At 36.3% G+C, this 12,500-nt stretch overlaps 2 non-coding genes across 2 annotated transcripts; both read left to right on the plus strand.

The window, feature by feature from the left end:
* Positions 1-1,090: 1,090 nt before the first annotated feature.
* Trnat-agu (transfer RNA threonine (anticodon AGU)) lies at positions 1,091-1,168 on the plus strand. The gene has a single exon. It is a non-coding gene; the product is annotated as a tRNA-Thr (tRNA).
* Positions 1,169-6,978: 5,810 nt separating this feature from the next.
* Trnat-agu (transfer RNA threonine (anticodon AGU)) lies at positions 6,979-7,052 on the plus strand. Its single transcript has one exon. It is a non-coding gene; the product is annotated as a tRNA-Thr (tRNA).
* The last annotated feature ends 5,448 nt before the right edge of the window (positions 7,053-12,500 follow it).

Consider the following 12,500-nt stretch of genomic DNA (forward strand, 5'->3'; position numbering starts at 1 on the left):
ATATAAACATATACCGGGCTCCCTAAAAGAGGTTTTTAATGTGGTCTCCCTAAAAACATGTTTTTACCAAATGTCTCCTTAAAGCAGCAGAAACACTTAGTAAAACAGTAGGGGGGACCGAGTAATTTTCTATATACCATTGTGATCATCAAGCATCAGAATTATGTTCATAAATCATTGTAGGGTACCAAACTATACTCATCTGAACAAAGATTGAGCAGTTTAATCAATTTGAACAAGACATATGCTTGGTCCTCCAATTGGTGCATTTCACAGTGGTCACCTAAACAGTGGATTGATACTTATATATATATATATATATATATATATATATATATATATATATATATATATATATATATATATATTTATATATATATATACGAGTATTATTTGTTATAGATAAAGGTCAAATATGTCTAAGCATGCCACGACCCCCCTCTATCTCCCTTCCTCTCTCTCTCTCTCTCTCTCTCTCTCTCTCTCTCTCTCTCTCTCTCTCTCTTTCTCAGTTCCCTAAAAATGGGATTAAAAATAAGTAGAAAAATATTCAAACAAAAGCAAAAAGCAAAAACCAAAATAAGCAACCCCCCCCCTAAAAAAAACAAAACAACAACAACAACAACAAAAAAAACCCCAAACAAAACGCGCTTTTTAGGCTGTGGCTCTGCTAAAGAGTAGTAAATAATAATTATTGATCGATGTACTCGAGTGCCTGTGATGAACTCCCGCCGGTTGGGCTTGGCGATTCAGGAAAACAGATTTCACAGCCCCCACCCCCTGTCTCTCTCACACACACACACACACACACACACACACACACACACACACACACACACACACACACGATAACTGTAAATTTGAAGAGAAAATGAATTAAATAAGTAAGCAGGTCTGGACCTCTGTCCAAAAGAAAAATGGATGGGACGTAACTAAATATAATCAGCGACATTACAGGCTAACTCACGTTTGTCTCCCTTGGTTGAGGACCGGTCTCGACTTGCCGACTATCATCAAATCAGAGAATATCCTCTGCTACCATGATAACTTATTTAGAAATAACATATAATACATGTATAATGAACTATCTGGCTCTATAGCTCAGTTGGTTAGAGCGTCTGCCTAGTAAGCAGAAGGTCGAGGGTTCGAATCCCCCTGCCTGGAGCCTTCTGTTTTTATTTTGTTTCTTTTTTAAATTGTTCACGATTCGCGAATTTTTAATTTTTATTTCAACAAAAATTCAACTTTGTCGAATTAAAGAACGCTAGCTTTTATTGATGCTATGTGCTTTGTTAAAAAAACAGGTTCCCAGGTTTGAGAGTTTTTGTTGTTGTTGTTGTTGTTGTTGTTGTTGTTGTTGCTAAGATGAGGGTTATTTAAATCGATCAATACATGAAAGCCGAGTTTACTGGCCACATTTTAAAACATGGGTTTTTCCAGAGTACGGCAGAAAAGTCAAGTGCGAATCTAATAGGGAGAACTAGTGATCGTAAAACTATAACAAAGAACAGAGCGATGTCGACTTCCTTAATTCTTTTGTTTGAAAATAGCCAGTTATAATATTTGACCTAGCGGATTGGAGGGTTTGTTACAAATCCCGCGTTTTGATTGGTCAAAAATGTTCTGGTTAATATGTTATTACTTACTTTGGCCTTTCCTTCTTAAAAAAATTGAGCTTTTATATAGAGCAATACCCATTAAACGTGCTCAACGCGCTTTACAAGGGGTACCTGAACACCAGCAACATTTAACATGTAGGATGGGACATGACGCCTGTTTGGCTATATTACAATATTTTTCGGACAACGCTGTTAACGGCCAGGTATTCATTTTACACCTGAGTACGGTGAGAGAATGTGAGTAAAGAGCCTTCTCCAAGGACTCAACTATGCGCCGAGCGAGGCTCGAACCCAGGACCTTCCGATCCGAATGCGAGTGTCGTACCACTAGACCACATAGCCGCATTCTTCTCGGGGCATAGTAGGTCATCAATGGCACTTCTCCATCGGGCACGATTTTGGGCTGCCATCTCCACGACTTCCTTTCACGTTGTATCCTTTCTCCTTCAATTGAGCCTCTGTGTTGCCTCTAGCTGCTACTTGTCCTTCCCCGCTTTCGTTTCCCTTGAAGATTCCACAGGAGTGCCTGGCATGTGATGCTGGATAATGGTTTATATTACACTTTACCCATTTATTGGCAATCTTGCTTAGCGAACAATCAATAATTAACCAGTAGATTTTTGACCAATCAAAACATGGAATTTGTGACACGCCTTTACACATTCTCGGCCAAACATAGTTGGTTATTTATAAACAATGACGTGAATGAATTCGACCTCTCTCTGATCATTGCTATTGGGTTCTTTCCCCCGCTAAATAGGTGACTAGTTATCACACGATTTTATCGATCATATTATAAACGTTTAACTTTACACATAGATTTTTGTGTTGGCTCTATTGATGAACTGGTAGAACAGTTTGTATTTTACTACGATACATACCATCGATAGTAAAACCTCTGTAGTTTGTTATGTTTACCAATCACTGTCATTGTCTACATTTTGACGACTGTCCGAAAGGCGTGGTTATCTAGGTGTCAATTGCTGATAGTGCAGGTTGTGATACAATGGTTTCCTTGCTTTTAAAGACACATGTCGCAGGGGTTGACATTGTATCATGTTTTGTAATTTATCTTGGAAAAGGACTTAGATACTCCTTCTATTCGATTTGTCTGTTTTCGGAATAAGGGTGTGTTCCGCATAAATGAGTAGTTATAAGTTACTGCTGGGTGGACCCGATATCGATCTCGGTCCCTTTGCTTGTGAAGCGAGAGCTCTACCACCTGAGTTATCTGGATTCGTTTAAACTTAACATAATTTAAATATTTTAAAGTCAATCCAATTCACCATTTCGAAAAAATCGTAACATTACGAAATTTTGGCTCACAGTTTCAGAAGGTCACGAGCATTTCTAAGTCATTAAAACTTATTGAAAATAAATCTTGATGCCAGACTACGTGCATCTAGTGGTATGACACTCGCTTTCGGATCGGAAGATCCTGGGTTCGAACCTCGCTCGGCGCATAGTTGAGTCCTTGGAAAAGGCTCTTTACTGACATTCTCTCACCGTACTCAGGTGTAAAATGATTACCTGGCCGTTAACAGCGTTGTCCTTGTCGAAAAAAAAGTAATATCGCCTAACAGGCGTCGTGTCTCGTTCTACATGTTACGTGTGGCTAGGGACCCTTTGTAAAGCGCATTGAGTACGTTTAGTGGATAGTGCGCTCTATAAAAACTCAAGTGTACATAGTTTTAAGGATTTTGAAGTGTTATTTAATCTTTGTGAGGTTATATTGTTGACCTCTACTTACTGTTAACTATAGCGACTACTCTTTCTATCTCATGAGAATATGGTTCAACAGTCGTGACCTCACTTCCCTCGTAATGTCGCATAGTAACTTAGTAACTGGTTCTACTAAACTATCGGAACAATGGTGGACGCCCTTCTAAAATACTCTTCCGACGAGCATAAAAGTGTATCCAAGGTAGGAGAAAAACGTCATAATATATTATCAAAACCCATGTTTTGACTTATATAAATTTCTTCACATGACATGTGAAAAAGTTCTAACCAGCATGAAGAATAAAAAGTACCGATTTTCTTTGTTTAGAACCAAGCTGCTTGTTTCTGTGACATCAGACTATTGAATCCAATTACGAATTTTAAAATGTTCACATTGTCAGGTCTGTATTTAACGAACAGCCGTCTAAAAACGGTATATATCGGGATGGACCTGACGCGACGTATACATAATACGAAGGTCTGACATCCGAACCCACTTATGGACATACTTTAACATTGTTGTAATGGACAATATCTTGCGTCATTTTTTGAGATTTCCATAGCAAGAATGAGCCCATAATGACTTGGGTTATCAGACCTGCGAATAAATGCTTTATTGGAAAAAGACTGTCCACGTTTGAGTATCTTACTGGAGGTGTTAATCAAATATATGTCTCGTCCACTAGGTTTGAAGTGGTTTTGAAAGAGACGATGACGAATGATAAAGAAACACGCAGTGAAAGAAAATCGTTCGTCACAATCATCAACATCATCATCATAAAAATAAATAGATTAATAAAATAAAATTCCCTTTATTCATCTCATGGGGGAAATTTTTCCCTAGGGTCTATTCCAAGGGAAAACTGGAATAACCCAGGCGTCAGCCGCAGTGCAGCGCCGCAAATTGAGCGAGGGCGAGGTGACTTGCTCAAGGCCACACAGAGCAGCGACTGGTTATCGAACTCGGTACCTTCCGGGTACGAAGCAAAGACCATACCGCTGAGCCACGCTGCCCCATCATTATCCTAATAATAATAATAATAATAATAATAATAATAATAATAATAATAATAATAATAATAATAATAATAATAAATAATAATAATAATAAATAATAATAATAATAATAATAATAATAATAATAATAATAATAATAATAATAATAATAATAATAATATGATAATAACAATAATAATAATATGATAATAATAATATAATAATAATAATAATAATAATAATAATAATAATAATAATAAATAATAATAATAATAATAATAATAATAATAATAATAATAATAATAATAATTATAATAATAATAATAATAATAAAATAATAATAATATAATAATAAATAATAATAAATAATAATAATAATAATAATAATAATAATAATAATAATAATAATAATAATAATAATAATAATAATAATAATAATAATAATAATAATAATAATAATAATAATAATAATAATAATAATAATAATTTCGACCTAAAATTGAAATTTAATAAATAATAAATAAGATAGAATTTCCTTTATTCATTCCCATGGGGCAATTTGTCTTTAGGGTCTTTTCCAAAAGGAAGACTGGAGTAACCTAGGCGTCATGTTGACAAGCAATGAAATGGTTTGCAAGAGGCGTTAGGACGGTAAATCCCTTTGAAAGATAAATATTGACATGAATAGAAGGAACGAAGTTAACGTCTCTCAGCTCTTTGTTATTATTTATTTTATAAAAAACTGTTAGTGATTAGTTATTACTAAATGATATCAAACATATTATAAACGTCGAAGTTACACACAGTTCTATGTGTTGGTATGTCATCTATAAATAGTATGCGCTTGGATAAGAAGCTCATAACATTGCCATCCGGAAGTATAACGGACCAACACACAAAACTATGTGTAACCATGAACTTTTCTAGTCAGGTTGATACAGCTTAGTGAGAATCACTCACAAACGCGGATGGCAAAATACAATAACAAAGGCTTGAGTGACATCACCTTCGTTCTATCTATAAAAGGCAACAATGGAATATAACTGTTAACAACCAGTAATTTCATTGCTACTCAGGCTTATCTCCCTTTGTAATAAAATATGGAAAATATTCCCATAAGGGTATCAAGTAGTGCCGCGCTGAAGACCGGTCTGGACCGGCGGTCCCACGGTCTTTTAGCTGTGAACCGGAGACCGGTCCCATAGGGGAAGACCGGCGGCGATCCTCACTTCTTATCACCTTTCAACTAGTGCGGGGCGGTCCTTGGCAAGCTTAAGGACCACGGTCCTACGGTCTCGCGCCATAGCCTACTACTTCCCCAGCGATTCGTTGCTTCGGTTGCCTATCTTCCACCAATCACCACCCATCCCACTTAATTAATCGCACCCACCCCCCTTTGCCATACACTAAACGACACAGACGACCATACAGGCAGACGACCACCAACCTCCACTCCGCAAACCGCCCTTTCGTGTGTGAGATGGGGGGAACAGGAGGCGCGCGCCTTGGACGATTCCATTATACGGGGTAAATTTCAAAATTTACTACACCATAATGATCGCAATGACAATGATCTATGGTGAAGGCATGACCCCTCTTCTCTAATGGGTTATTGTTTGAAATGTATGTGACTACTAAAGATGTGTGTGTTTGTGTGTGTGTGTGTGTGTGTGTGTCGAACCTAGCAAGTAGCAAATCCGATTTTTTGTTTTCTTTTGTCCATCTCTTGTCACCACTCCTTTCTATCGCAGTGTTGTCATTTAAAATAATACAATAATATTAAAATTTCGTTTGGTGTTTTTACTAATCAAATAATATGAGTTTCATTAGTTTCTTCCTTCCAAAAAACCCAGTTATAACGTCTGAATTTTAAAAAAAGTCCAATAGAATATTTGGGGACCCCGATAGCTCAGTTGATAGAGCACTCTCTTTATACACAAAGGGCCAGAGATCGATCCCGGGTGCAGTCGAGTTTTTTCTGAATCCCTGTCTACTCAGCAATGAATGGGTAGCTGACTTTGTTAGATCTGGCGAAAAGTCACCATCGACCCCTCTTGTTACCTCATCCACCCCCTCTTATTATAACTTCACGTCTCTCTCTTACTCTTCAATGCTCGCTGCCCTCTAATGTGTGTGTGTGTGTGTGGGGGGGGGGTGGTAGGAGTTGCGTGTGTGTATCAACGCCACGAACAACTCGATCAACGCCTTGGGCGATGCCATTATCTCCGTTAATGGGGATACATTTCAAATTTTATTAAATTATCGAAGTAACAATGAAGTACGGTGAGCAAATAAAGAAGGCATCACCCCTCTTCTCTAATTAGGTTACAATTTGAAATGAGTGTGACTACTCCGTGTGTTTTACTCCTGTAGACCACGGTTTTCATCGTGTAGCGGTCTTTAACGGTTCAAGAATGAACGATCCCACGGTCTCAAAGGTCAAACCGGTTCGAATTTCCAACAGTCTCTCAGGAATGTTCAATGTCGAAAAGGACCGGTCCTAGGACCGGTCCTTGCGGTCTTCATTTCCCAAGGACCGTAGGACCGTGGTCCTTAAGCTTGCCAAGGACCGCCCCGCACTAGTATCAAGGACAACTACTATGAAATAGTACAGTTCGGTTATCGACATGTGTGTGCATCTGGCTCTATAGCTCAGTTGGTTAGAGCGTCTGCCTAGTAAGCAGAAGGTCGAGGGTTCGAATCCCCCTGGAGCCTTTATAATTTTTTTCATGTTTGTTTAATTCTTTTTTTCTTTTTCATTTTTATAAAACTGCGGATAATAAATAATATGTAATGTCTCTGATTCAGTTTGATTTTTTTTTTTTATAATTTTTTAGGTTCAATTTTTGGTCAATAGGACCTTGAATTTGTGCGCGTCTAGGGTCGAATTTGTATGAATATAGCTATGTGTCTGTGTGTGTGTGTGTGTGTGTGTGTGGTGTATGTATGTGTTTACATGTGTGTGTGTGTGTGTGTGTGTGTGTGTGTGTGCCTTGTGCTCTATGAAAATATTGTTTATGGAAAGTTGTACATTTCTTCTTCTTCTTCTTCTTCTTCTTCTTCTTCTTCTTCTTCTTCTTCTTCTTCTTCTTCTTCTTCTTCTTCTTCTTCTTCTTCTTCTTCTTCTTACTCTTGTTATTAATAATAATAATAATACATGACATTTATAACGCGCATTTTCATCACTGGGTGATGCTCAATGCGCGAAACAATAATATAGTGACATTATTATACGAATGAAACATTATACATACTACATCAACATAATGTTATCATATTACAACAATGTAATAACTAAACATAAAGTCATTAATACAAGATATGTTATAATACATCCACATGCTATGTCAAATACAGAAATAATATAAAATAATGATATAATAACATAAACTGAATTAACATTCATATTGGGGTCAAATTACAAAGATGCATTAATCAAGATGTGTTTTAACAAAGAGATGGTGTTTTAACTTTGATTTAAATAGTGATAAGGACTTCGCTTCTCTTATTCTTTTAGGAAGAGAGTTCCAGATGGAAGGTCCGACGTGACTGAACGATCTGCCGCCGTAAAATTTATATTTATATTTATTTGAAACAATTAATTTTGTAGAATCTAGTGCAGAACGTAGACTCCTCGTTGGCTTATAAGTTTCTAAAAATTCAGTAATATACAATGGTGCTTGATCATTAAGGCACTTATAGCACAATACTGCTAGTTGGAATTCGATTCTCACTTTAACTGGTAACCAATGCAGCTCATACAAAAGTGGCAACGAGTAAGATGTTCTCTTTTTTCTTAAAATCAATTTAGCAGCCGCATTCTGGATACTTTGAAGGCGTGATATTTTATCGTTGCTTACATTCGAGATTAACGAGTTACAGTAATCTATTTTAGATAGTACGAAAGATGTTATTAGTTTGCATGTTACTTCTCTTGTTAGGAAAGGTCTAACGGACGCAATTCTTGTTAAGCCTATTGTCAAACTTCTACATAGAGAATCAAACTGTGCCTGCATAGTCATATGTTGATCTAGCATTACCCCGAGGTTTTTCACACACGTTGAGAGGTTAATTGTGCACCCATTTATATTTAGAGTAAACTTTAGAAAATCATCTTTCAAAATACTTTTTCTACCACACACCATCACCTCTGTCTTTTCATTATTCAGCTTTAACTTATTAATTTCCATCCAGCATTTAACATCTCTAATACAGTCTTCAACACGGGTAATCAATGATGGGATATTACTAGGGATATCACTTACATAGATCTGAGTGTCATCAGCATAGAAATGATACATTAATTTATTTTTAACAAAAATATCCGAAAGAGGTTGAGTATAAAGAGTAAAAATAACAGGACCAAGGACAGACCCCTGCGGAACGCCGTAATTTAGAGGAAATGTTTCTGAGGCTGATATTATTATTATTATTATTATTATTATTATTATTATTATTATTATTATTATATTATTATTATTATTATTATTATTATTATTATTATTATTATATCATTATTATTATTATTATTATTATTATTATTATTATATTATTATTATTATTATTATTATTATTATTATCATCATTATTATTATTATTATTAGGATAATGATGGGGGAGCTCGGCTCAGCCGTACGGTCTTTGCTTCCAACACGGAAGGTACCGAGTTCGATAACCCGCCGCTGCTCTGTGTGGCCTTGAGCAAGACACCTCGCCCTGGCTCAATTTGCGGCGCTGCACTGCGGCTGACGCCTGGGTTATTCCAGTCTTCCCTTGGAATAGACCCTAGAGAAAAAATTCCCCTATGGGATGAATAAAGGGAATGTTATTTTATTTATCTATTTATTTTTATGATGATGATGATGATGATGATGAGGATGATGATGAAGATGATGATGATGATGATGATGATGATGATGATGATGGTGATGATGATGATGCTGATGATGATGATGATGATGATGATGATGATGATAATGATAATGATGATGATGATGATGATCATCATCATCATCATAATCATCATCGTAATAATGATATACATTTTTCTTCAGTATTCACCCGTCATCAATCTATTTCAGCCTTCCAGCAATTGAAATTTCATTGGGGTTTGTACTCAACGATCCCCCCTCCCCGTTGGCATGTCAAGAGGATTCGTGAGGTGTCACTCCCGTCGGCAGGATAGATCTCTGCTGGCGTCAAGTGTCTTTAATTTGCCAGCTATAGAAACCAAGCAGCGTTCTATTTAAGACTTATCTAAAACTCGTTACGGCCGAGGGAATGAGAGATCTCGGCGAGAACAGATTGGGGGCGGTGAATAAAATGTATGTACTCTCTGCGTTGTGGATGCCTTTTTCCATCTAAGATAGTGGCAGTCGCTTATTTTTTAAAGTATTATTCATTCATTCATTCATTTATTTATTTATTACTATATATTTGTTTGTTTTGTTTTTTTGCCGAGTGTTTATATATTTTGAGTTGTCAGATTGTTTTGTTTATGTCCTTGAATTTTTTTGGGGTCGCCATAACACTATTGGATAGTTCCATGTCGTAATGTAGGAATAATGAATATTTATACTTTTTTAAAAATAATATGAAAGCATCTCATTCAATGGCTATACAAAGCACACTGTTGCTTTTATTATACAGTGGAATCCGGATAAAGCCAAACCCGCCGAACAGAAAGATTTATTGACTTAAATTTTTAATTTTTTTTAAAAATTGAGCTTTTATATAGTGCAATATCCACTAGCGTGCTCAAAGCGCTTTACAAGGGGTCCTGGACAGCAGCAACATTTAATATTTAGGAAGGGACATGACGCCTGTTAGGCGATATTACATTTTTTTTCGGACAGGAACAACGCTGTTTACGGCCAGATATTAATTTTACACCTGAGGACGGTGAGAGAATGTGAGTATAGAGCCTTTTCCAAGAACTCAACTATGAGCTGAGCGAGGCTCGAACCCAAGACGTTCCGACCCGAAAGCGAGTGTCATGTCACAAGACCACATAGCCGCACAAGTTTAAAGATTAAGCAATGTTGACTTTATCCAATATCAATGGAACACACTTAGATAAAGAACAGAAACTTTGGGACTAACAAGAGGTGTTGATTTTAAGCAGCGGTTGACTTTAGGAGTGTTGACTTTATGCGGACACCACTGTTACAGGCTAAAACAACCATTGTTTTCCGATTCTAATCGTTAGAATCAATCTAAAAATCTGGATTATTTTAGTGAGTAATGACTTCCGACTGACATCTTCCATGTAAGTAGATTTTATCGGATTTGATGACGCGGAAACACTTCGACTTACTATCTCTAGTCTAAAGCACTTAAAAAAAAAAGATTTAAAAAAAATTTGGCCAGAAAACTTGTACATGCACTTATCGATCAATAGATAGAATGAAGTTGACGTCACCCGGGTCTTTGTTATTGTTTTTTGCCATTAGCGTTATGAGTAATTCTCACTAAACTGAATTCACCAGTCTACAAACGTTTAAGGTTATAAATAGTTTTGTGTGGCAATGTTGTGAACTTCTTAGCCAAGCGCACACTCTCTATAGATATTATGCGCTTGGCTAAGAAGCTCACAAATTTGCCATCCGAAAGTATAACGGACCAACACACAAAACTATGTGTAACCATAAACTTTTATAGTCTGGTTAATACAGTTTAGTGAGAATTACACATAAACGCGGATGGCAAAAAGCATTAACAAAGGTCGGAATGGCGTCAACTTCGATCTATCTATTAAAATGACTCTTCGTCTTATCAAAACCTCTCAAACATGCCTGGTCCTTACCGGCCATTTTCCGGACTGTCCCCAAATCTTCACACCCAACCTATACAAAAATAGTTTGTTTTTTTTTTTCACTCAAACACAAAAGCTGTTAGATCTTGCTTTACATATTTTTTCTGCTAAACGAGCTCTTCAGCACATACTTTACCTGTAGCAAACATTTTTGTTCAAATATTATGATATACAAATGAAATTTGAATAACAAACATATTGGCTGCATCGTAACAAATGTGACTATTTTCCTATGGGTGGTAAGGAAGGAGAGGGTTAAAGTCTTCATTGAAGTGCCGGGTTTGAGAGCTTTTTACATGATCGATAGTTGAAGGACGAGTTTTCTAGCCAAAATATTTTTTTTATAATGTTGACATAACAGCTTTCACCAAGTCGTGAGCACGATGCCAAAAACGCTCATATGACCGTTAATTAAAGGCAGTTATGTTGGTTTTGTTCAATAATGTTATGGTCCACAACTTATGTATACCCAGTACATATTTTATAGTAAGAACGAATTTGACGTCACTCAACTCTTTGTTCTTGTTTTTTGACAGCCCTTTTGGTGAATAATTCTTACCCAATCATATCAATCAGGCTAAAGATAGTATGCGCTTGGCTAAGAAACTCTCAACATTGCCATCCCGAAGTATAACGGACCAACACACAAAACTATGTGTAACCTTAAACTTTTATAGTCTGGTTAATACAGTTTAGTGAGAATTACACATAAACGCGGATGGCAAAAAGCATTAACAAATACATGAAAGACGTCAACTTCATTCTATCTATAAACGTTTAAAAGGTTACACGTATTTTTGTGTGTTGGTACGTTATATCCAGCTGGCGATTGCTGTGAGCATTTTATCTAAACGCGCCGCATCAATGGTTTGAGTGTTGATATGGAAAAAAAATAGAATCACTATCTTGTAACAAAACTGAAACAGGTGAGTTAGTTAGTTGTAGAACTCGGTCTGACTCTAGCGGCAAATACTAGAATAATATAGGCTGTGTTATTCCAACAGATATAAAGAGAGATACACTATAATCACTCGAGATAGAATGCGCGAGTTTTGATGGATGACAACTCTACGATGATACAATGGTAACTAGGTTGCCAGTTTGCCGTTATTTTTAACGCTAAATCCATTTTTAAAAGATTAAGCATTTTTGAAGTTCTTTAGCATAGGATAATTCACTCAGAATTGGTGTTGTATCATGAAAATAAAAAAAAAAACCCAAATTATTTAATCGAAATCGGGTCAAATTGATATATTTGAAATTAATTTTATTAATATTAGGTTATCAGAATAACCCACGGCCTTCTATATCGCCATCTACGAGTAGAATGCCTTGAATGACCCCATGCA

This window comes from Berghia stephanieae, chromosome 4 (genome assembly GCF_034508935.2).
Source record: "Berghia stephanieae isolate SIO BIC M18660-M18661 chromosome 4, UCSD_Bste_1.3, whole genome shotgun sequence".
In the NCBI taxonomy this organism is placed as follows: domain Eukaryota; kingdom Metazoa; phylum Mollusca; class Gastropoda; order Nudibranchia; family Aeolidiidae; genus Berghia; species Berghia stephanieae.